The sequence below is a fragment of the Balaenoptera physalus genome (genome assembly GCF_965194825.1).
Source record: "Balaenoptera physalus genome assembly, chromosome: 16".
Classification (NCBI taxonomy): Eukaryota; Metazoa; Chordata; class Mammalia; order Artiodactyla; family Balaenopteridae; genus Balaenoptera; species Balaenoptera physalus.
This window is the reverse complement of record NC_138898.1, coordinates 69,587,309-69,612,348: the sequence shown is the minus strand read 5'-3', so window position 1 is coordinate 69,612,348 and position 25,040 is coordinate 69,587,309. Positions and strand designations below refer to the sequence as shown.

General features: G+C 42.5%; 2 long non-coding RNA genes across 3 annotated transcripts in view; one reads left to right on the top strand and one right to left on the bottom strand.

Annotated features, from left to right (window-relative positions):
- LOC309645695 overlaps positions 1–25,040 on the top strand; it is a 331,483-nt gene that overhangs the window by 214,967 nt on the left and 91,476 nt on the right. The window lies entirely within an intron of this gene.
- LOC309645677 overlaps positions 1–25,040 on the bottom strand; it is a 97,239-nt gene that overhangs the window by 50,352 nt on the left and 21,847 nt on the right. Inside the window, exons 2-3 of one of the 2 annotated variants that reach the window (XR_014255000.1) lie at positions 3,569–3,621; positions 3,355–3,432 (exon numbers count right to left, since the gene is read on the bottom strand). The exons of the other annotated variant lie outside the window; for it this stretch is intronic. This is a non-coding gene — a long non-coding RNA (uncharacterized lncRNA). Of the gene's footprint in view, positions 1–3,354; positions 3,433–3,568; positions 3,622–25,040 lie in introns of those variants that run through there. 2 annotated transcript variants of the gene reach the window in all.

Below are 25,040 nucleotides of genomic sequence, written 5' to 3'. Positions count from 1 at the left end.
CTTTGCCAGTTTTCAACACTGATTTTACCCAACCATCTGTTTTCTCCACCTCTTTTCCAGGGTTGCTGGAAATAATCTCATAAGCAGGCTGTTCATATGCATCACAAATTCAGGCCATCAGCTGGGCCATCCCTACTCATCCCTAGTTGATTCCCTATAGGTTTCACCATAGCAGCTGTTGCAGCCTCCTCCCCTCCCCCACAAGCCTCCAGAACCTGGGCCTCCATCTCAGCAGATGCCTTCACATCCACAGGAACGACCAGAATGACAGTACCCACCGTGAACTTTCTCAGCTTTTCTCCCTTCCCCCTCAGATTTCCTCTCACTTTTCCTTCTGGATTCAATCAGAAGTTCTCAACCAGGGGCAATTTTTCTGTCTCCCCACATTTGCCAGTATCTGGAGACATTCTTGATGGTGAGGACCACAGCGGGTGCTACTAGCATGTGGAGTGGGGGAAGGCTGGAGATGCTGTAAAACATCCTACAGGCCGGCCCCTCACAACAAAGAATTACCGGGTGATAAATGTCGGTAGGCTTGGGGAAACGTGGGTTAGAGATGGTCTCTTGGCTCCTGCCCTACTTGCCTCTCTGCTCTCCCTGTTCAAGAGCATTCTCAAGAAGGATATAGCACCTGAGTTCTTGCCTCTTCAAGACCAAATCTGGGCACCAACCAGCTTGGCCACTGGCCCAACCTGACCGGCTCCAGGCCGATGGTGGAGTGGGGCATAGATGGTCTTGTGCATCCCCATTTCCCTTTAATGCTTTATTAACATCTGTTTTACAACACTCACTACAGAAACTACAGCTACTTGTAAACACATCTCTCTCACTCCAAGGGTCAGAGCCATATTTTATTCATCTCTGTTTCCTCCACAGCACCAAGCTCTTTGCATTGCATTTGGAAGGTGTTCAATAAATATTTATTGCATCAAATTAGATTAGCATCATTTACATTTTTATCATGCTCGGGGCATCTCTTTGAAAGGTAATGGAAGCAGAGAACACAAATGCCAGTTAAAGCAAGAGCTTTTGTGTTTTTGTTCCTGTGGAGTCCAACTGAAATGCTTGCTATTGCTACTTTGCAGTATATTTACATGAGCTGCCAGCGGAAGTTAGCAACTATTTTAAATTAAAGTATTTTTACTATAAATGACTAGGGATTTGAGAGAACTCTTATTTAGAGAAACTCTCTTATTTTTAAGACTCTTCTTCATTGGTTTTTTCTTTAATATTTATTTATTTATTTACTTATTTGGTTGCATCAGGTCTTAGTTGCAGCAGGTGGGCTCCTTAGTTGTGGCTCCAGAGCTTTATTGTGGCTTGCAAACTCTTAGTTGCAGCATGCATGTGGGATCTAGTTCCCGGAACAGGGATCGAACCCAGGCCCCCTGCATTGGGAGTGCAGAGTCTTAACCACTGCACCACCAGGGAAGTCCCTTCATTGGTTATTGTAAGTGGGAAAATGTTTCATTTTCAACCTGGAGAAATATGCTAATCTTTCACTTATTAATCATAGTCTATAATCATAATCTATAAATTATAGGCTTTCCATTTTCATAGTGGACAAAATTAGGCAGAGGCTTAGAAGCTTAATAAGAAACAAGATTTTCTAATATCGTTCTCTTTCCAATGTATAGGTAGTCTCAGACTTTTAAAAACTGGTAATACCTGAATTCTTTTAAACTCTCAAAATTGAGAAAGTCAGCCAAGGGTCTATTCAACTTGGCATTCCCCAGAAGGGCAGATTTAAGCAAAAGATGTGACATTTGAGGGCTAAGGGTCTAATTTCATTTCTTTCTACTCTGTTTAATATGGGATTTTACACAACTTACTTAATTTCCTAGCGCCTCAATTTCTTGACATTGTTCTTGCAAAGGGCTGGTGTGAAAATATTTTCAAAGAAATAAGTTAAATATTATTTTCTCTAAATTGAGTTGTCTTTCTTCCACTTATGGCTTAAAATTGTGGATCATTACTTAAACGTCACCCTCCAGGGACTTCCCTGGTGGTCCAGTGGCTAAGACTCCACGCTTCCAATGCAGTGGGCCTGGGTTCGACCCCTGGTCAGGGAACTCGATCCCACATGCCATAACTAAAGATCCTACACGTGACAACAAAAATCCTGCATGCTGCAACTAAAGATCCCAAACATGGCAACAAAGATCCCACATGCCACAACTAAAGATCCAGCACACAGCAACAAAGATCCTACGTGCCACAACTAAGAACCGGCGCAGCCAAATAAATAAATATTAAAAAAAAAAAAAAGTCATCCTCCAAGTGAGGTCTTTCCTGACCACTCTATATAAAATTAAGTCCCGTCAATACTCTATATTCTCCCCTCTCTGCTTTATTTTTCTCTATAGCACATACTTGCTTATTGTCTGCCATCCCCCACCAGAATATAAGCTCCATTAAGTCAGGAGTTTTGGCTACTTTGTTCACTGCTTTACCTCCAGCACCTAGAATGATGTTTGGCACACAGTAGTACACTCAATAAACATTTATTGTATGAATGAACAAATTATGCAAATCTAGAAATTACATATGCTATAAAGCTATCAAAGGCATGAATTAGATGTAATTGAATCAACATGGCTACATCTCAAAAGCATGTATTTGAGTCAAATAAAAGCAAGTTGCAGGATAATGCATAAATTTCCTCATCTGCAAAACAGGGCTGGTAATAGCATTGTTATGAGGATCAAGTTAGTTCATTAGTGTTAAATGCTGAGACCAGTGACACAAGCACTCAATAAATGTTAGTGGTCATCATTATTATTGCTATATCACTGATGATAAACAGTTCACATGAAGTAATACTACTAATTTTGTATGATATAATCTAATTTTATATAATTAAATAACTAATTTTAAGACTACGGAAGGATGCAGTATAGACCAAGCTGATTAATTCTGTGAGGAGAGATAACTCAGATTAGAATGACGGTCAAAGAGAGTATTAACTTCATCTGTCATGCTCTAATATTTTAAATGTAAATGATACATATAACTAAAAAGTAATATTTAGAAAAGTTTAGTCATATTTCCTGAGACATAATGACCTTTAGGGCTAGAAGGAGAGGAAGAGAGAATGGAGAGATGAATTACTTAGGATAAGAAAATTTTTTTAAGTTTTCTATTTTATTTCTGAAGTGCTTCTTGAATAATCACTGCATGGATAGGATGCCCTTAGCCTAGAATGAAAATAACCAGAGAAAAGAGCCACATACATAACTGATCCAGGGTCCTGGATGGATTACATGAGTTAGTTCTCATAGATTGGAGGAAACTATCATTAACACAATCTAAAAGTTAGAAATAAATTATTCAAAGCCTTGTGTCATTACTTACTGCAGTTTCAGCCACTCTTCCACAAATGGAATGGAGAAGAATTCTGTGAATGTCTCCCCTATCCTCTTTGGATTTTGACTGGTCACGATGCCATATGTTTGATTAACAAGAAAACAATAAGCAAAAATTCAAGTCAATTGTTGCTATTCTGCTGGCAAATTAACACTATTGAACCCTTAGGGTCATGGAATATTCAAAGACGTGAAAAACTTACTTGTATAACCATTCGGTCAGAAAATCACAGGCAATGAATTTGGTTCTTTTCCTCTAAAGAGAGAAGAGAGAATTAAATTATATTCTTTGCCCCCATGTTTAAGGTGGACAAAGGAAGAGGGGTTAATTGATTGCCTGTGTTAGATGAAATATGCATAAGTCCTTGGTGAGGTTTATAAGCACGTCAACAAACAATAACTCAGGCAATGTAAAGAATTCTGACAACATTTCTCTAGTCATCTTTGGGTAAGGATATATTCTGACTATATTAGCAGGGACTAATAAAAGACAATGCACATAGTAGGAGGCTTATTACATGCATTTTGGACTTATCTCAGAAGGATTTATTTAAATCTAGACGTTGATTCAGAGTAAATATATTTATTGCTTTCCCCCAGTCCACTCAGATCTTCAGAACAGCAGCACTTCGGGTCTGGGTGCCGTTGGCCAGTGCACTGACTCTGCCAGCTGCCCACCCATCAGCCCCTCTCCACTTCATCCTTATTACCAGAAACCTGATGACAATCAGTCCAGGGGAAAAACTACATTTCCCAGCCTCCCATGTAGCAAGGGACAACCATATGACATAGTTCTGCTGTTTGAGATAGAAATGGACATGTCCCATGGATTTCTGAGAAAGTGCTACTTTCTTGATTTCTGCTGTCCTTTTCTTTGACGTTTCCTTCTACTTCTTTCAGTCTGGAACACAGATGTGGGGCTGGAAGTGGAGCAGCACCTACCAGCCAAGAGGCCAAAAGCAGGGGGTTAGAAGGAACCTGGGCCTTTAATGACTTCTTTAAGCCACTGTACCAGTTTGCGGCTGACCTACTCTGGATATCTTGATACGTAAGGAAAAATAAACTCCATTTGGATTATTGGCACTGTTCTTGAGTTTTCATAACATGAAGTTGAATGCAGTTCCTAGGTGATAGATAGCTAGTAAGCCACAAGAGAAAGAATGTCCTAGAGTAATGGGGGACAAGGCTCGCAGAACAGCAATGGAGTGGAGCACCGGGTATCCTGCCTCCTAGTCCCATTTAAAGTGTCTTGTAACCCAAACAGAACCAGTTAACTCCTTTTAGAAGACTGTTATGGGACTTCCCTGGCAACGCAGTGGTCAAGAATCGCCTGCCAACGCAGGGGACACGGGTTCAAGCCCTGGTCCGGGAAGATCCCACATGCCATAGAGCAACAAAGCCCGTGCGCCACAACTACTGAGCCTGCGCTCTACAGCCTGCAAGCCACAACTACTGAAGCCCACGCGCCTAGAACCCATGCTCCACAACAAGAGAAGTCACCGCGATGAGAAGCCCACGCACCGCAGCAAAGAGTAGCCCCTGCTCTCCGCAACTAGAGAAAGCCCGCGCGCAGCAACAAAGACCAAAGGCAGCTAAATAAATAAATAAATATTGTTAAAATAGCAGGGGCTAAGAACCAGTCGTTGGTTACCATGTCAAGAGATCCATCCCAGGAATGAAGGCAAGACAGACTCTGCTGGAAATTTTCTTTGCCCCTCCAGGTGTACCCTTTACCACCACACTCTGTGCCTTAGGAGGCTGATTTTATGGTTCATATCAACCAGGCTTGTTTACTTGGTTGTTGGGTCCAGCCACTGGGAGGTACCAGCAGGAGATCCGAGAGAGGGAAGAGAGAAAGGCAGGGTATAATGGGTTGAGCTGTGTCTCCTCCCAGCCCCTTTGCCCCAAATTCATATCCTCCCACACTTCAGAAAGTGACCTTATTTGGAAATTGGATCATAATTAGTTAAGCCCAGCCACTCCTGAAGTACACAACAACTCCAATGAGAGTGAACAAATTTGGGGTTCTATTAGTAAGGAAGAAGCGTAGGCCACCAATGGCAGATTCCTAACGACATTGTGCTAGACCCTGGATCCAGCTATGCCTGAAGCCAAAATCCCCTGGACCTTTCAGGTCCATGAGCCAATATATTTCCTTTTTTCACTCAGCCAGTTTGTGTTGTTTATTGCTTGCAACAGAAAGAGTTTTAGTTACTATTCCTTTCTTCTCCCATTGGCTAACTCCATTTGTCTTTCAAGATGCCTCTTGGGGGCGTCCCTGGTGGCGCAGTGGTTAAGAATCTGCCTGCCAATGCAGGGTACACAGGTTCGAGCCCTGGCCCGGAAGATCCCACATGCCGCAGAGCAACTAAGCCCGTGTGCTACAACTACTGAGCCTGCGCTCTAGAGACTGCGTGCCACAACTACTGAAGCCCGCACGCCTAGGGCCTGTGCTCTGCAAGGAGAAGCCACCGCAGTGAGAAGCCCGCTCTCTGCAACTAGAGAAAGCCCACTCGCAGCAACCAAGACACAACACAGCCAAAAATAAAATAAATACAATAAATAAATTTATAAAAAAAAAAAAGATGCCTCTTGGAAGCCTTTCTGAGCATTCTTACCCTCTTCAGTTTAGAGTAAGCTCCTCCCGTCACCTCCAGTTCTGTGTGTCCCTCTGTCATAGCACCTCAGATGTAACTGTAACCTAACTGCCAGCCCACATGCCCATTTCCTCTATCAAACTATAAACTCTCTGAGGACAGGGGATGTGTCTTCTTTTTCTTTATGTTCCCAGTGCTTGAGTGCCTGGCAAAGAGTAGGTGATCAATGAGTGGTGAGTAAGTGAATGAATGACCTCACCATTCAACTCTCAAGCGAAAAAGCAAGAAGAAACTCATGCACAAGAATTCTGACATTTATAAGTAGGCATTGCTAATAAATTCTGGACAATTTCTCTTCACTTTCTTCCCCTAAAATGTTTTATTTATTAGGGGAAATATTTTCTTCTTCTTTTTTTCTTTTTCCCCCTTTACTTTGAAATAGCCAAATTAGCTTTATAAGCTTAAATAAGGTTCAAAAGATTGCTGTAAAATTGATTCTCACCAAAAAGGAAAGTGCTACTTAAGATTTTTCACTGAAAGCTTTATTATAGCTGTTAGTAAATAAAATACTGGTGCCTGAGTTGCTGGAGATGCAGTCTTTTACCTCACTGCTGATAGCCTTTTATTAAAAAATAGAAACACTGTTGGCCATGGTAATAAAATTAAATGTACTAGACCATGTAATGGGGTCTTCTAAGTCTGCATTGCAAGAGTAAGATTCCCCTTGAAAAGCTATCTTTAACCAAAATAAGAAAATACTTGTACAACAATGCAAATATGTATCTAGCATGAATTGCCGTCTAATAATTTAAACAATCCAGCAATTGTAGGATGGCAGTGTCTCTCTCTCTCTCTCTCTCTCTCTCCTTACAAAAGATGCATTGTTCCCTTGGCATTTACTGCACCGTTTGGTGGTAAAGATTCTTTCTATGAAGGGAATGCAGCTTGACTTACTCTATTAAACAGACTTTAAAAATAGCCAAATGGTCTGATGTATGAAGGTCATGTAGACAGATTTAATCATTTTGATGCAAAGAAATAAAATTGAAGAAATTGTGTTTTCCTTCTGTCCTGGGCAAGTGTGGACGCGCTGTGCATACTCAGACACACAGAACAGTGGGGATATTGTTCAGCTGCTGTTTAGTTTAAAAATTATCTGCTGGGAGCTGAAAGAGAGAAGGGAAAGCAAATGAAAAGTTGTGGTGAGTGACGAGATAAGAGAGGAAGTAATAGAGAGAAAATTAAAGAGCGAGATTAAGAAAGCGTGGGCCCTGGGGTTTATGTCATGTGGACAAATACACGGAGCTCAGGATTGTTAAAGGGTAAAAATGTCCAAGTTTGGGTGAGCAGGGTGATCGGTTAAGGCAACCTTATACGAGGTTAAAAAACAATTTTTAAAAAATCCAGAATTAGGGCTTCCCTGGTGGCGCAGTGGTTGAGAATCTGCCTGCCAATGCAGGGGACACGGGTTCGAGCCCTGGTCTGGGAAGATCCCACATGCCGCGGAGCAACTAGGCCCGTGAGCCACAATTACTGAGCCTGCGCATCTGGAGCCTGTGCTCCGCAACGAGAGAGGCCGCGATAGTGAGAGGCCCGCGCACCGCGATGAAGAGTGGCCCCCGCTTGCCGCAACTAGAGAAAGCCCTCGCACAGAAACGAAGACCCAACATAAATAAATAAGTAAATAAATAAATAAATAAATAAATAAATAAAATTTAAAAAAAAAAAATCCAGAATTAAAAGGAAAAAGACTAAGCATCAAGGGATAAGGCATCATCATGTCATCATGAATCTGCAACTTTGTTGTGCATCCAAGAAAACAAGATGGGTGGAGAGCAGGATGAGTTGATAGACTGGTGGACAGATAGCAATGAAGCAAATAAAGCAAAACGGTAACCGTGAAATCTAGGTGGTAAACATGTGGGTGTTTACTCGGAAGTTCTTCCAGCTCTTCTACATGTTGGAAAAAAGTTTATAATAAAACTGAGGGCAGGAGAACAAATCATAAAAGACTCAAACCCCAAAGACAGAAAGGGCAGAAATCAGACACTATTTTGTACCAATTTTTATGCTGAATACACATATAGGAGGCAGACTGGAGGACTGAAGATGGGGAAGAGGAACAACTCACATTAGAAAGCCACTGACGCTCTTCCAGTAACTAATGCAATTTCACCCCACCAAGGTCAAAAGCACAGGCTGCGAGCTTAGTGAAGCATGGCTGGCTATAGCATGGTGTTGGTTGAGGCTCTTTGGGTCTGCAAGGGAGAGAAAGCTGCTCGGGTTACCTTGGTTACTGGGCTTTTTTCAAAAGTGCGTTTAGGCTAGACTTTGCTGTAACAAACACCCCCCAAATCTGAGAAGCTTATGCCATCGATGGTTTCTCCCTCATGTTACATGAACATTTCCACCAGCGTGGCTCTCTGCTCCAAGCGATCTTTGCTCTGGGCCTCAGGCTGACAGGGCAGCCTCTCGTTGAAATGTTGCTGGCTGTCATGGCAAATGACACGAATATGGCGAACTATGCTTTGACTCTTAAAGCACATTTTAAATGACACGTCCATTCATCCCACTGACCAAAGCAGCGACGTGGTCAAGCTTCCCTTAGGGAGAGGCCACAAATATTTTTGAACAATAATATAACCTAGCACAGGGGTTACTGTAAAGGTAGAAGGAATGTGAGAATTCCTCTCACCAGGGGCAGAGCCAGGTCTTGGGAAGAAGCGGACCAGTGTCCACAGCTGTCCAGGCACGGGACAGGTTAGCCAGTGTCGTCCACCAGTAGCTTGGTGACCCAGCAACAGTTCTGCTCCTAACTGTACATGGAACTCAACTTTTTGGCCGTGGCTTCTTTCTCAACTTGCTGCTGCTTTTTCTGCTGCTGTCTCCTAACTGGTTCTTCCTCCTCCTCTCTCTGCTTTGAGGTCTGCTGACTCATGGCTTTTCAAGCTTTCTCCTGTCTCTGCTGTTTCTCCCCTTCTACCCGCACTATGATCTGCCCTTTCTCTCTGTTGTCTGACATCCTCACGCCCCAGACAGGAGAATCTGATTGGGCTGGTTAGACACTACCCAGGATGGACCATCCCTGGTGGGCAGAGCAATGCCAGGCCATTTCCCAGCCACTTGCCATTCCTGAGAGGCTGCCCACAGGGCCTGAAACTTATTCCTGGCTCAGTCACTTGTGGCCAGAGTGATGGGGACATGGACAAAGCAGGGACAAGGGCCTGCAGTTATGGCTGTGGGCATGGCACCCACTTAGAATGTCATGGCCTCCTTTCCCACATAGATATTCCCCACAGGAAACTTCCAGATACCCGAGACCACACCCCTCCCACCCAAATATGACAGAACTGAACCATAACTATAATCCTAGGAACGAGCACACACACCGGCGATAACCAGATGCCAACATGCTTATCACAGCAAACTTCAAGCGGGTTCATTTTTTTCCCCACTGCATTAGAATTTCATTAGTGAAAAATAATGCTTCTCAAAAGAAGTTAAAAATATAGACTTGTAACACAAAATGTTGACCAAGACTTCCAGCATGAGCCACGTGGCCATTTCTAAAAGTGTTTTTGGTTTAAAAAAGTAACATTAAAGTAATTCTACCACACCTTTCCTGCCAGAATCTATTTTTTCCACTCCTTAGAAATTTTTTTCAAACAAAAGCTGATGGTACTTCTCATTTCCCTTATTAGTCAAGGCCAGGAAATGGAGTTTCTTCCTTCACTGACCAGAGCCCTTGCACTTTTTAAAAGATATTCGGGTATTTTTTTTTTTAATACTAGAATAAATAACTATTACATGGGCAAGGAATATAAAAAGAAAAAAAAAGGTTTTGTTTTACTGAATTATTCATAGTAGAAAATTTTAATGCCATGAGATCATCAAAGGACTTATCAGGAGTTAGAAATAGTTTCCTGATACCAACTGTTGTTTACAAAACTCTTCACTGTAATGGAATTTGACGAGCAAACAAAGGCAAAAGGGAAAATTTTACATTGCATGGGGTAGGATGGGGAAAGAGGTGGAAAGCCTTATCACCTCTATCCAGATTCTGCATTTAATCTGTATGTAAAGCTGAGATAAGGTTTATTTTCAGCCATCATTTTATTCTTTTATAAAACTCTTGATTTCTTTCCAAATTAAGCAAGGTACACTGTTCCAGTTTGGCCCTGTTCAGTAAACATTTACTGAGGACCTACTATGCGCCAGGCCCCATGTTAAATGCTAGAGATGAAGAAATGAGTAGGGCATGGCCCCACTGTGGTTATTAATTCAATGCCCAGCAACCACCCCCAAGCTGGGTAGTAGCTGTGATGAGTATAGAGGATAAACCCCATCTCTAGCTCCGGGTGTGAACCCTGATAAGGTAATCCAGATGATCCCACCTCACCTGCCACCTACACCGAAACCAATCCGGTCCACATTCATCCTGACCAAAGGGATTCACTGACCCAGGATGGACACATTATCAATTTTAGAGTGATAAGATGTGGGAGGAGATGTGCTGGGGATTCTGGGAAACCATTTCATTTGCTTTTCTGAAAGCGCTTGAGTATTCTCTCCTTCTGGCTGAGGCAAAGCCTAGGACAGTGGCCATTGCTGTGTTACTGTTTTGAGGGAAGACAGCTTAAGGATAAAGCTGACTCTATAAGAGGGCAAGCAGAGAGACAGAAGAAAATCAGGTTTTCAATTATATCACTGAGCACCTGAATCAAACCAATCCTGAAGCCTTCCTTCTTTATTTCAGAAACTTCTAGTTTCTAGCTTCCTGAGCCAGTAAATCCCCTTTATTATTTAAGCCACTTTCCTGCTAGTTGAAACATAATGAACTGTAGCCAAGATAGCTGCCCAGTATCCCTTCTGCATTCTTTTGGTAACAGTGCCCTGAATTCCTATAGGGGTCCACCCTTCCCAACTCTAAAGCTGTGTGCCTTGGGTAAGACTCCTTCCATTTGCCTAACAGCCCACTAAATCCCCCTAGTTCCAAGGATTGATTCCAAAGTAGGTCATTGACCTGAGCCAGCTGGATTAGAGAGAAACTCTGGGAGAGACTTTCTCTTCCTCTGCTACCCTTGAGCCTTATGAAACGTGGGATGGTGCCACAGGGGAGGGACCGTTTGAGGGTGGAGCCAAGCCAGAGGAAACAGAATCAAGAGACAGAGGGCGAACCAAGTCATGAAGACATCACTGGGCCCCCAGATCAAGCTGTAAAGGAAGATCTCCCCATGGGCCTCTTGTCTTCATAAATAAACAAACAAAAAATCCTTTTCTACTTCAGTCAGTTAGAATGGGGTTTTCTGTCACTTGCAGGACCTGCCTCAAGGAGTTAACACCAGCAAATATGGGAATGTTAGCTCTGCATACTTAACACATCCAGTTGAAACAAACTCTTGAGTTCATACTACTTTTTACTGCTAACAATAAACCTCACATCAAAAACTGCTTACAGTAAAAATCATTAACTTTATACTCTGAGTGCCCAAAATATATTCAGAGATGCATTGGAAAGAACTTCCGAGTGAAGTTTGTCACAGCCACTAAGCCAGCTATGTTTAATATAGCAGTCCAATTAAGTTATAATTAAGTTCTGATCTCTTGTGTTTCAATTAAGCTAATCCAAAGGCATGGCTGAATGTCAGGGGATCGGTTAAGAACATCAAGCCGACTGTAATGTCTAATCTTTATAATGATATTTACGTGTCTCAAACTTCATTTACTCCAGTGGGAGACAACCCAGTACATGAGAGAACAGGAATGGTATGATAACCTTTTAATCAACCATCCGTCCAAAGAGACTGCTGAACATCGATCTTAACAATTGCACAGTTGATTTCCTGCCTTAAAACCTTTTCCCCCTTCCAACTCACATAGACTCTGGCAGCCCAGGGGCACCAGGGAAGGCAGCTATCACTATAAATGGAAGATCAGGAAGGTCAAGGTCAACAGAGACTCTGTAAGTAATGGCAAGTCTTCGTGAAAATTCGGCTCCCACGAAAACTCCTATGTCAGTATTGAAATTACTTGCAAAACTAGCTTCACAGTCATGTCTCCAAGAGACCAAAGGGCCTGGAACATTCCCTTCAAAGTATGCCCTCTGCTTAGAGAAGATGGAGAAGATGTGTCAGGGCCTGTGCAAAAGGAAGCTTCTGGCAGAGGCTCTGATGGTATGTCTGTCCTGATCCATCTCACGATTCCTGCCTGAAACTGGATTTATTCTTTCTTTCACTGTCAGCCTGGACCCATCTCTCCTCTCTCTGGTTTTTCACTTGCTGACATCTGCCTCTCTGATTCCCTTCTTCAAACACAATTCTTAATAACAACAGCTACCCCTTACTGAGCTAAATGCTGTACTCACATTATCTCATTCAATCCTCCAACAGCTGTGGGGATGTGGGTACTATGATAATCACCCTCCCATTTAACAGATAAGAAAACTGAGGCTCACAGAGTTTAAGGAATCTCCCCAGGGGCCCAGAGGGGGATTCAGGGCCCCTGTCCTGCAAGAGCATCCACCTTTCTCAGCCTAATCTTCACCACCCAAACCCCATGTGGCCAGGTTCAGCCCACATCTTCCTTACACACTGCCCTCATTTCCAGTCTTCTGTTCCAGGTCTAAGGAACTTTTTTCCAGTTTAATTTTGTTCTTATTTTATTGCTACTTTTCACCATAGCTGTGCCAGTCACTGAGCTAAATGGTTTAAATACATTATCTTATTTAATTCTCATAAATTCCCTATGTGAAGCAATTATTGTTATCATTATTTCCATTTTACAGAGGAGGAAACTGAGGCTTAGGAAGGTTAAGGTTACAAGGTCACAATGCTAGCAAGGTCCAAGGCCACATATCTAGGAGGAGGTAGAGCTGGGCCTTAAATTCAGGTGAGCATGGCCCAAAACTCCATGCTGAGCTTCCCTTAGACAGCCTCCCATGTAATGACCACAGCAGCTACTACTGTAAAACTCTGGATAGTTCCAGGACTTCAGAACCAGGGTCAGCAAACTTTTTCTGAAAGGGTCAGATAGTAAATATTTTAGGCTTGTGTCCCAGCTCTTCAGCTTTGCCACTATAGTACAAAAGTGGCCATAGACAATATGGAAAGCAATGGGTGTGACTGTGTTCCAGTAAAACTTCACTTACAAAAACAGATGGCGGACCCCAAGGGCCATAGTTTGCAGCCCTGTGCTTCAAAACATTATCAGCAACAGATAGATACTCTTTCAAGTGGAAGCATGGAAAAATCCATAGTACTTGGTTTCTGACACAGAGGTTTGACTTCAAGAAAGCTCTGTTTCACCTCTTCTATTTTCTGGATAACCCTTTATTCTAAGGGATTAACAGTTTAAACATCCTTTAGGTCTAAGACTAGTTTATGACTTGGGTTTTCTCTTCCTAAAAAGTAGCAGGAGAAATGCAGGTCTCTATACAACCAAGAAGTTCAATGACTTATTTTAAGATACGTTCTTGTGAAAAACCAATCAACTGAATCTTATTTTCCTTCGTTTTAAAAAATGGCTTCCGTGCTCCACAATGAGAGGCCGCGACAGTGAGAGGCCCGCGCACCGCGATGAAGAGTGGCCCCCGCTCACCACAACTGGAGAGGGCCCTTGCACAGAGACGAAGACCCAACACAGCCAAAAATAAATAAATAAATTTTATAAATAAATAAATAAAAAATCACTAACTGTGATTCTAGCATCTGTTTAACACTTGGCGGTCTCTTCATATTGCATTGTCAGGTTCTGAGCTCACCATAATTTCTGAGAGTTATGTTTAGGTTTTTACAAATAAATATCATTTCTTTAAGGCACTAGTATTTTAAGGATGAGGAAAGTCCATCCTTGGCCATGTGTAATATCCAGAAAGTAGTAAGAAGGATACCACCTTCCATTCACTCAAGCAACAGTTGGTCACCCAGAAGGGGCCATGGGAAAATGACATTCCTTTCACAGACTTGTTATTTTCCAAGATAATGTTAATAGTGTCAACAACAGCTACATGTAATGAATGCCTTCCAAGTGTCAGGCACTCTTTTAAATTTTACTTAACTCATTTATCCTCACAACAACCACATATTATTAGGGTCTTATGATTATTCCCACTTTACAGATTAGGAAATAGGGGCACAGAAAGGCTAAATACCTTCCCCCAAAGTCATTTAAGAGTAAATGGAGGGCTTCCCTGGTGGCACAGCGGTTAAGAACCTGCCTGCCAATGCAGGGGACACGGGTTTGAGCCCTGGTCCGGGAAGATCCCACATGCCGCGTGGCAGCTAACCCCGTGTGCCACAGCTACTGAGACTGTGCACCCAGAGCCCATGCTCCGCAACAAGAGAAGCCACCACAATGAGAAGCCCGCGCACCGCAACAAAGAGTAGGTCCCGCTCGCCACAACTAGAGAAAGCCCGCGTGCAACAAAGAAAATCCAACACAGCCAAAAATAAAAAAATAAAATAAATTTTAAAAAAAGAGTAAATGGAAAAGAATTTGAACCCGGTTGGACTCCAGAGCTAGCTCCTTCACACATTACCTCATGTAATCCTCTCAGTCATCCTGCCTGTGGTTTACAAATGAGGAGAGGAGAAAGTTGTAGACAAGTAACTTCCCTGAAGACACTAGGCTAGAGCCAGAAGTCAAACCTGCCACCTGCTGCCAAATCCATTTTATTTCTAATGCAGTGTAAGAGGTAAATTGCAAAAAAGGGCCATTCTCCACCCCTCCCTGTATACATGTCTTCCCACCAAGAGATGGACTCTATTTCTCACTCCTTGAATCTGGGCTGGCCTCATGCCTTGCTTTGGCCAATGTGACACAGCAAAAGTGACACTGTACCAGTTCCAAGCCTCAGGTTCAAGAGCCTTGAGGACTTCTACTCAAATTCTTGCAACCCTGTCCAGCTGTCATGTGAGCAATCCAGGGTTAATCTGATGGAGGATGAGAGACCAAGTGGAACAGAGATGATCCTTCCCAACTGAGGCCATCTTAGACCAGCCAGCACCCAGCCTACCTGGTAGCTGACCACAAACACATGAACAAACCCAGCCAAGGCCAGAAGAACCTCCCAGCTGAGCCCAGTCCAAATTGCTAACTTGCAGAACAGTGAGCTAAATAAATGGTTGTTTTAAGACACTAGCTTTTGAGATAGTTTGTTATGTAGCAAAAAGTTAACTGATGCCAGAGTATAAAAAATGAAATGCAATTTATGGCCAAATGGTAACATTTTGCCTATCAAGTGGCCAGTCAAGACTGCTACCACAGCCACCTAGCACAGAATCATGCCCCTGAAAGCAAGAGGACAAAGCTTTAGAGCAGAGCAGGAAAATCCTACCACAGAGCCACTGCCTTTATTTTGTAGGACAACCATGGGGTTATCCTCAAGTCAGAGCCTGTTGGCTTTCTTTTTAAAGCCTTGTCTTTTGAGGATGACTTTGATTTTTAGGAACAAAAGCAACTCCCAGCCAAGTATGGAGAATGAAGTGATCAATGTTGCTTTTGTTAAAAAGAAGAAAGAAAAGAAGCATGACTATATAGCTATAATAAGATTTTCTTGCACGGTTTACAAACTGGATCTGACAGCAATTCCAAGAGTCGCAAAGGGAAGTCTTTTCAGCACTAGCAGCTTTATTGACATAGTAGAACTGGGTGCCAGGCTCCAAAGCCCGACTCCTGCTTCAAACCCAGGCTGTTCCTCTTAGGAGCCATGTGAACTTCTCAGCCTCAGGTTTCCTCAGCAACAAAATGGGACAGTAAAATCACCCATTCAAAGTGTTACTGTGATGATTAAATGAGATCACAATGTGAAATAATGCCTGGCATTTAGGAAGTACTCTATCAGTGACTGCCATTAATCACCATTGATTAATCACATAGATGGTAACTGTTTGGTAACAACAGGTCATTATGAAACAGCCCTTAACTTTGAGCCATATTTCCTATTTAGGTGCTAGATTCCAAAATGAAAAATTGAGATCTGCTGTCTGAACCCATTTAAATGTCATGACATTGAATCAAATGTAATAAGGTCAGGTTAAAAACTTGGTTTCCTCCACTCTTAGGTATCTACCCAAGAGAAATGAAAACATATGCTCACAAAGACTTGTAATCAAATGTTCACAGCAGCTTTATTCATAATAGCCAAAAACTGGAAGCAAGACCAAAACGAAGTCCATGCAATGAAAACATTATTCAGCAATAAAAATGAATGAAGTACTGTTACCTGCTACAACATAAACGAACGTCAAAAACACTGTACTAAGTGAAATAAACCAGATGCAAAAGACTATATTGTGTGTGATTCTATTCCCATGAAATGTCCAGAAAAGGTAAATCTATAGAGATAAAAAAAAAATAGATTAGTGGTTGCCTGGGGGCAGGAGTAGGAATGAGAAGTAACAGCAAACGGTCACTAGAGATATTTTGTGATGATGGAAATGTTCTAAAATTAGGTTGTGGTGCACAACTCTAAATTTGCTCCACTTAAAATGAGTGGATTTTTAAAAATCATTTTTTAAAAGTGTGGCAAAATATACACAACATAAAATTTACTGTCCTAACCATTTTTTAGTGTGCAATTCAGTAGTGTTAAGTACATTCACATTGTTATGTAACCAATCTCCAGAATTCTTTTCATCTTGCAAAACAAATTCCACACCCATTAAACAACAACTTCCCATCTCCCCTCCCCCAGGCCCTGGAAACCAGCATTCTACTTTCTGTCCCTATGAATTTGACTACTCTAGGTGTCTCATATAAGCAGAATCATACAATATTTGTCTTTTCTGGTGACTGGCTTATTTCACTCAGCATAATGTCCTCAAGTTTCATGCATGTGGTAACATATGACAGAATTTCCTTCCCATTTAAGGCTGAATAATATTACATTGTATGGATATACCATATTTTGTTTATCCATTCATCTATGATGGACACTTTTGTAAATAGTGGATTTTACGGGAAATAAATTGTACTTCAATAAAGCTGTTCAAAAAAAAGTTTTATTTATACATCCTCCTGTCAAAGGACCTTATGGTCATTTCCATTTCTTTATATTTCAAACAATACTGCATTTAATGTCCTTCTTCAGAGCTCTTTGTGTACAACTATTGAGAGTTTTTGCAGCAGCATACAACCTTAGAAGAGACATGCCTCGTCAAATAGTATGTTTATTTTCTATTTTACTAGAAAGTTCTGCCAACTTGTTCTCCAGAAGGGTGGTACCAATTATGTACTGGTACATGAAAGTTCCCTTTTCCACAGCTTCATCCATTTCTTATATTGTGAAACATTTATATTTTTGCTAATCTGTGAGACATGATACCACTGTGGTTTTATTTTTATTTCCTTCAACATTAGTGAGACTGAGCATCTTTTGATTTGCTCTTGGCTCTCTGGGTCTCCCCTTTTGTGAACTTCCTGATCCTATCCTTTGTTTATTTTTCTATTTCATAGTTGTATTGTATTGTTCTCTTTTTTCTTATTGATTTATAGGAATTCCTTACAGCCTGGATACTAACCTGTTGTCTATGTTGCAAGTAGGCAGAACAGATTAATAGATAAGAGTCAAGTCAATAAAAGGCAGAGATCAATAGGAGATAGAAAATGGAGAGCCTAAGATCAGGGCCACTGCGATATTCCTTGTTGTTATTCTCCGTGTGCTTCCCACAGGGCCTAAGAATAATCATAACAGTATCAAGTTATTTATTGAGCACTTGCTATGTGCCAGGTATTACCCCCATGATCTAGCTTGATGCTCAGAACAAGCTGGTGAGGTAGACATTATGGTCCCTCTTTCACGCATGAAAAACTGAGACTTGGTGATAGGAGGTTACTCACGTAAGTAGCCCAACTGAGATTCCAACCCAGCTTTATCGATTCTAATACCTTCTCTCAAAATTTTTTTAAAAATTTTATCAAATAATACCTATGCATAAAGGATCAAATAATATTAAAATAGCCTTTGCTCTTTTTTTGTTTTTTTTTTGGCTGCATTGGGTCTTCGTTGCTGCACGCAGGCTTTCTCTTGTGGCGGCGAGCGGGGGCTACACTCCGTTGCGGTGTGCGGGCTTCTCATTGCAGTGGCTTCTCCTGTTGCAGAGCATGGGCTCTAGGTACACGGGCTTCAGTAGTTGTGGCACGCAGGCTCACTAGTTGTGGCACACGGGCCTAGTTGCTCCACGGCATGTGGGATCTTCCCGGACCAGGGCTCGAACCCGTGTCCCCTGCATTGGCAGGTGGATTCTAAACCACTGCGCCACCAGGGAAGCCCAGCCCTTGCTCTTAACTACCACATTATACTTCCTTACATAATCAGAGTCCAAAAATATCTGCTGAATGGATGAATCAAAAATCATTACCAAAGACACATATCAACAAGATTTAGCAGCTGAATCCAGGGAGCATGGTGGGGAAAGGTTTCTTATCTGAGGCAGACTGAAGACACAGGAGGATGTTCACAACTAGAGTCCCCAGGTGCATAAAGAAATATAAGCAATAATTTTCAGTGAAGTATCACTTAGCATACCATGAAACCGGAAACTTACATGCCCAACAACAGGCAATCGGTTCAATGCATCAAGGTGCAGCCTCACTGTGAAAGTCCAGGGAGTTGTTATAAGTGACATTAAGGGAAGATGTTCCTGATATATTGCTAAGTGGAAACTGCAAGTTACAAACAGTGAGTATAATGTTAAAAAAAAAGACATTAGTATGTACTAAATATATAAGTATGAGTATATGTGAATTTCTAAAAGCCTCCCAAGATATTTAACATTGACAGGGCTAGAATTATGACGGATGTGGGGTTTTTGCTTGTTTGACTTTGTTTTTCTTATTGGTAGTTTCTAATTTTTCTACACAAAGCAAGTATTACTTGTATAATAACCATTCCATTCTTACCTCTTTTTTAAAATGGGCAAAGGCCAAGAGTCCTTTAAAGGAGTGGGGTTTAAAAGCAAGAGATCTCAAGAACAGATTCCAGATCCAAAGGGCAGGTGAGGCAGGCTCAGGGTCTGGACCCAGACTGAGCTAATGCCGCCCAGTCTGGGTGGGAGGCCAGGAGCCAGCAGGGGCCAGCAGGGGCACTGCACACAGCCTGCAGGGGCAGGGGTGGACTGCAGCCTCCACCATTTGGGTCAGGAGTTGATTTCCTGGAGTGGTTAAGGGCTGAGCCTTAGAGTCAGAAGGACAGGTTGGCATCCTGGCTCTGCCTCTAACTAGCTCAGCAACCTATGTGTGCAAGTAAAGGCGTTCATTCTTTCTAGTCTGCAGTTTCCACATTTAAAGAATGATAAGAACACCACCTATAGCACAAGGCTGATCTTGAAAATCAGTGAGACCTTGTAAACAACTGTTGAGCACCACAGAACCTGGCATAAAGGAGACACCTCATAAATGGCAGTAGTTATGTTCCTAAGGATGTGGTCTGGTGCGAGGGGATCAGTATGTCCTGATGGGCAGGGCCCATCAACTACCGAGCCTGCATGCCAAGCATGGGCTCTAGGCACACGGGCTTCAGTAGTTGTGGCACGTGGGCTCAGTAGTTGTGGCTTGTGGGCTCTAGAGTGCAGGCTCAGTAGTTGTGGCGCATGGGCTTAGTTGCTCTGCAGCATGTGGGATCTTCCCAGACCAGGGCTCGAACGCGTGTCCCCTGCACTGGTAGGCAGATTCTTAACCACTGCGCCATCAGGGAAGCCCAAAATAAAGAAATTTTTAAAAAAAGAAAGAAAGAAAATTAACTGTCAACAGTCTTTTAAAAATTAATCAGGACAGTTCATGGTAAAATCTGAATTGGGGGCTTCTATTGAAAACTCAGGAGATATGGCCACACTGAGCCCATGTTCTGCATGGTGACAATCAGTAGGAAATGAGAAACGTAGCAGCTGCCCCTGTAGTGCGTGAGCTTCTGCGGTGGCCACAAGTCCCAACCACTCCCTGGTGTCTCTTTATTGTTATTCCATGCCTGTTTCATTATCTACCTGGCCCTGCAGCCCTTTGAATGTTTTTCCCTTAAAATAAACAGTGTTGATGTGCTGGGTGCAGTAGGTTGAATAATTATCCCACAAAGATGTCCAGGTCCTAATCCCCAAAAGCTGTGAATGTTACCTTACACGGCAAAAGAACTTTGCAGATGTGATTAAATTAAGGATCATGAGATGGGAAGCTTATCCAGGTGGGACCAATGTAATCACAATAGTTCTTATAAGGGAGGAAGGAGGGTAAGAGTCAGACAAGAAGATGTGATGATGGGAGCAGACAGAGGTCAGAGTGATACTATCGCTGGCTTTGAAGATAGACGAGGGCTATGAGCCTAGGAATGTGCGGCCTCTAGAAACGGAAAAAGGCAAATAGATAGATCCTCCCCTAGGTCCTCCAGAAGGAACACAGTCCTGCAGACCCAATTTAGACTTCTGAACCAGAGATATTCTATGCCCTGCGATTATGAGTCCTGTGTAAAACAAAACAAAACAAAACAAAACAAAAACCTGTCTGAAGCCTAAATATTTTCAAATATCTCACTGGATGTTTATTAGGTAACAAACTATTTACAATGATCTGAATCTAAAACTTAGCTCCATTTAATATATAAACACAAAGTCTTTCTGCATGGTTTTAACATACATTGATCTTTCCAGAAAAGCAACTATCACGTATATTAAGAGAAAATTGTACCGTGTTTTATTCAGAACCTGAGTTTCTCACCATTTCAGAAAATCGTATCACCAAGGACAATATCACTTACATGATTTGAGTGACGGATATAACACATGTGACTCTGCCTTTTGTAGCTGTTCTGTTCATTGTGAGTCTATGCATAGGTGCAAGCAAGTGACTACCTCATAATACCTTCTAGTACAGTTTTATTTGAGCTTTGAAAAAGGAAATACATGTTACCTATATTACAAATGATTTTTATTTTCTTTCTCATTTATATTATAGCCCACTATAATATAAATGGCCACTATATACATACATTTGAAATTATTGTACGGACAGATTACGATGAGAGTGGCCCCTAACTGATCATGCCTCCTGGGTCCATGCCCCTTAGCAATGTGACCCTGCTACTTCTTCTACATGGAGTCCATTTCTTGCTCACTGCTGAGTTGCTTTGTTGAGTTGCTGGCCTCGTGAGCTGTTTTGAGCAATGCAATGCAGTGGAAGCGATGCTGGAGTTCCAGAGCTCTGGCCCTACACTTCTGCCTTCGGCCTTTTGGAAAGCTGCCCTGAAAAGAACAGGCTGTGAAGGACCTGGTCTGGTCTGCTGGAGGACGAGAGCCAGGCAGAGAGGAGCTGAAGGGCCAAGCGCCATCACTGAGGCCCCAGACAGGTGGGTGAGGGCAGCCTGGACCTCCCAGCGCAGCCTCGACACCAGCTGAAAGCAGCCACACGGGTGAGTCGAGGTGAGACTGACAGAAGAACTGCCAAGTCTCACTGGCAGAAAGAAATAATAAATCATTGTTTCTTTCAGCCATGAAGTTTTCAGGTAGTTTACTGTCAACAATACATCAATCAGGTAACTGATAAATAGGTAGTATGACTAAGCATTTCACTTCAGGATAGTTAAGAAGGGCACTATAGGCCTTCCCTGGTGGCGCAGTGGTTAAGAATCCACCTGCCAGTGCAGGGGGCACGGGTTCGAGCCCTGGTCCGGGAGGATCCCACATGCCGCAGAGCAACTAAGCCTGTGCGCCACAACTACTGAGCCCGAGTGCCATAACTACTGAAACCCATGCGCCTAGAGCCCGTGCTCTGCAACAAAAGAAGCCACCGCAATGAGAAGCCCACGCACCGCAATGGAGAGTAACCCCCACTCGACGCAACTAGAGAAAGCCCGCGCACAGCAACGAAGACCCAACGCAGCCAAAAATAAATAAATAAATAAATATTAAAAAAAAAGAAAAAAAAAGAAGGGCACTATAATATATGATGACAAGGGGAGAGTGGGACCAACAGGGTTGAGAGCCATCGCTCTGATGATTTCCCATTGCTCTTAAAATAAAACCCACACTCTTCACTGGCCTACGCGATACGGCTGCCGCAGAGCGACCTCGCTGATCTCACCTCCCACCTCGTTTGCTCACTCTGCTCCTGCTCTATTGGCCACCTTTCTGCTCTGTCCCTGGAACAGGCCACTGAATTTGGCAGTACTGGGTCATCAAGGAAACTTGAAAAGAGTTGAACCAGAGCATTTTTGGTGCCAGAGGGTCACACATTAAAGAGAATGAATGGTAAAAAGTCGGAGATGAGGTGGTTTACACAGTGTGTCAGTGACCATGAAGGAGACAAAGAAAATAACCTAGACAGGGAGGCAAGGTCAAATAGATGGGTTGGAAATTGCTATTTATTTATAACTTCTATTTTTTCTGATTACAAAAATAATTCATTATTATTTAAAAATTTTCAAATACTACTGAAATATAATATAGGAGAGCAAAGGCTCCAAAAAAGTGTCATCTCTCCTCCAACTTACATGTGATTTTTCATTTATTGGCTAACAATTTGGATACTATTATCTACATTCGGGAAATGCCTGTATGATATCTATTATCGGCCCACAGGTATGCTTCTACCAGCTATTTGTACAAACTAACCATTTCCAGTCATTACCTTTCACAGAGTATAGTTGTTTAACAACATATAAACCACTGCTAGCACCCAGCTAATTTCATAGCAAAACTAAGAGGCTCATCGATTTTATCTATAGGTGGTCAATGTAATGCCCTACAGATGCCACTTAAATTTTCTCTATGACCTTTTTACACATAGTTGAAAACAACCATCTGGGAAAGGATTAAAGAAATCTATTTCACTTGCTGAATTCATATCATGAAATGAGCAGGGTCTTCATTTACTTCTAAGGCTGACATAACTCATGGAAATCATATATTTATGGTTTAGTCCTCCAACTGTATTCTCTAAAAATTAAGGAATAGAGAAATATCTGGTTATTAAATAATCTGAATTTTATTCTGAGCATTTGAAAGATTTAAATATCTAATGACAAGCAAACTATTTGGTTATGAAATTCATCAGTCTAATTCATAATATCTAAAATGGCATATGTAAAAAATTGGGTTATTATGAATCGAAATCAAAATCATCAAGCTTGCACACTCTGTCCTGGGCAGAGTCTGTCTGATTCCATAGGCCAGGTTCTGAACCACTGGACCATGTACCATAGACCTCCTCATTCACGTAGACGCACACACACCCACACACACACCAGGCGTGTGAGTAACTGACCAAATGCTCTATGGCTTAGTCATTAGGTGTCGCCTCTCTCTCTGGTTTTCCTAGAGGTGTCCTGGTGCTCACAGCACAATCTAATGAAAGGCTCTGCCCCACAAGGTGTCTGCCCCAGGCCTGCCTAGCATCTTCGTCCTCTCCTCTAGAGCCTCCAGATCATCTTTCTTTTTTTTTTTTTTTAATATTTATTTATGCATTTGGCTGCGCCAGGTCTTAGCTGTGGCATGTGGAATCCTTAGTTGCATCCTGCAGGATCTTGTTCCCTGACCAGGGATCAGACCTGGGCCCCCTGCATTGGGAGTACGGAGTTTTTGCCACTGGACCACCACGGAAGTCCCCAGATCATCTTTCCTATCCAAATCTAGCCTCTGCTTTTGAAAGCCATTAGACCTGCCGTCAGCATGGTCCAGTGGTCAAATTCCTAGACTCAGGAAACAGGCTGCTCGTTTGACTCTTGGCTCTGCCACTTACTAGTTGTGTACTTGGCTTGTTGATTAACCCTGGTGCCGCACGGCCCTCATCTGTAAGACAGCAAGAATAGCACCCACATCAGAGGACTGCTGGGAGCGTTAAATGAGTTTCCGCAGCTAAAGTGCTTAGAACAATGTCTGGCACAAAGTACGGGCTCTAAATGTGCTAGAAACTACTATTCTTGAATTCCAGCCTCTTTTCCAACTCTCTGGCTCTCCACTGGCTGTGAGGCTCCTTCAGTTTTAGACGATTTGTTCCTTCCTCAGCTCTAGCTCCAGGGGACCCAACAGACCCGGACAGCCTCCCCATGGTCTACCTACCTCCGGAAGTAATCAATCCAAACAGCGCAGGTACAGTTAGTAAATGACCTCCTGCGTGTAACAGCCATGTGCTCCTGTAACTTAATGATGATCTTAAAGTAGGCTCTGACTTTTGCAGAATCATATTCATTTATTCATCCCACAACTATTAGTGGGTCCCTACTATGCTCCAGGTATTGCTGGAACAATATCACCGGACAAAACAGAAAAGGAGGAAAGCACGAAAACATAACTAGAAGTCAGCATTTTAAGGGCAAAATACAAATCAGCAATTATTCTTAAGTGACCCAATATAAATGCTGTTTCAAGATATAATTTGAATGGCCCTAATTAACAGTAAATTATGCTGCTGTTCAAGAGCCATTTGGATGCAAGTTCAATTGTGGGTGACAGATAAGAATGCTCCCGTTATGTAATTTTGGCTGGAGGCTGGTTATCATTCAGTTTAAGCATCTATTCCCAATGACAGGATGTGAGGAAGAGCTGAATCAAGAAAACGCAAATCTGTTGTGCAGATCTGGATAAGAGGAGCTCCACTTGGGTCTGACAAATGATGAGATGGCAATTATGTAATTTTAAAGCCAGCAAAAATAACCCACAAAAGACTACGTGGGGCTTCCCTGGTGGCGCAGTGGTTGAGAATCTGCCTGCCAATGCAGGGGACACGGGTTCGAGCCCTGGTCTGGGAAGATCCCACATGCCACGGAGCAACCAGGCCCGTGAGCCACAATTACTGAGCCTGCGCGTCTGGAGCCTGTGCTCCGCAACAGGAGAGGCCGTGATGGTGAGAGGCCCGCGCACCGCGATGAAGAGTGGCCCCCGCTCGCCGCAACTGGAGAAAGCCCTCGCACAGAAACGAAGACCCAACACAGCCATAAATAAATTAAAAAAAAAAAAGACGATGTCGGGGGCGGGGGGGAGGTGGGGAGGGAATCAAATTTAATTAAGAAATCCTAAAATCCTGAATCAGGAAATGAAAGAAGTAATGATAATTCACCCATCTTGCCTATTTGAAGCATTCAAATACTGAACTTCCG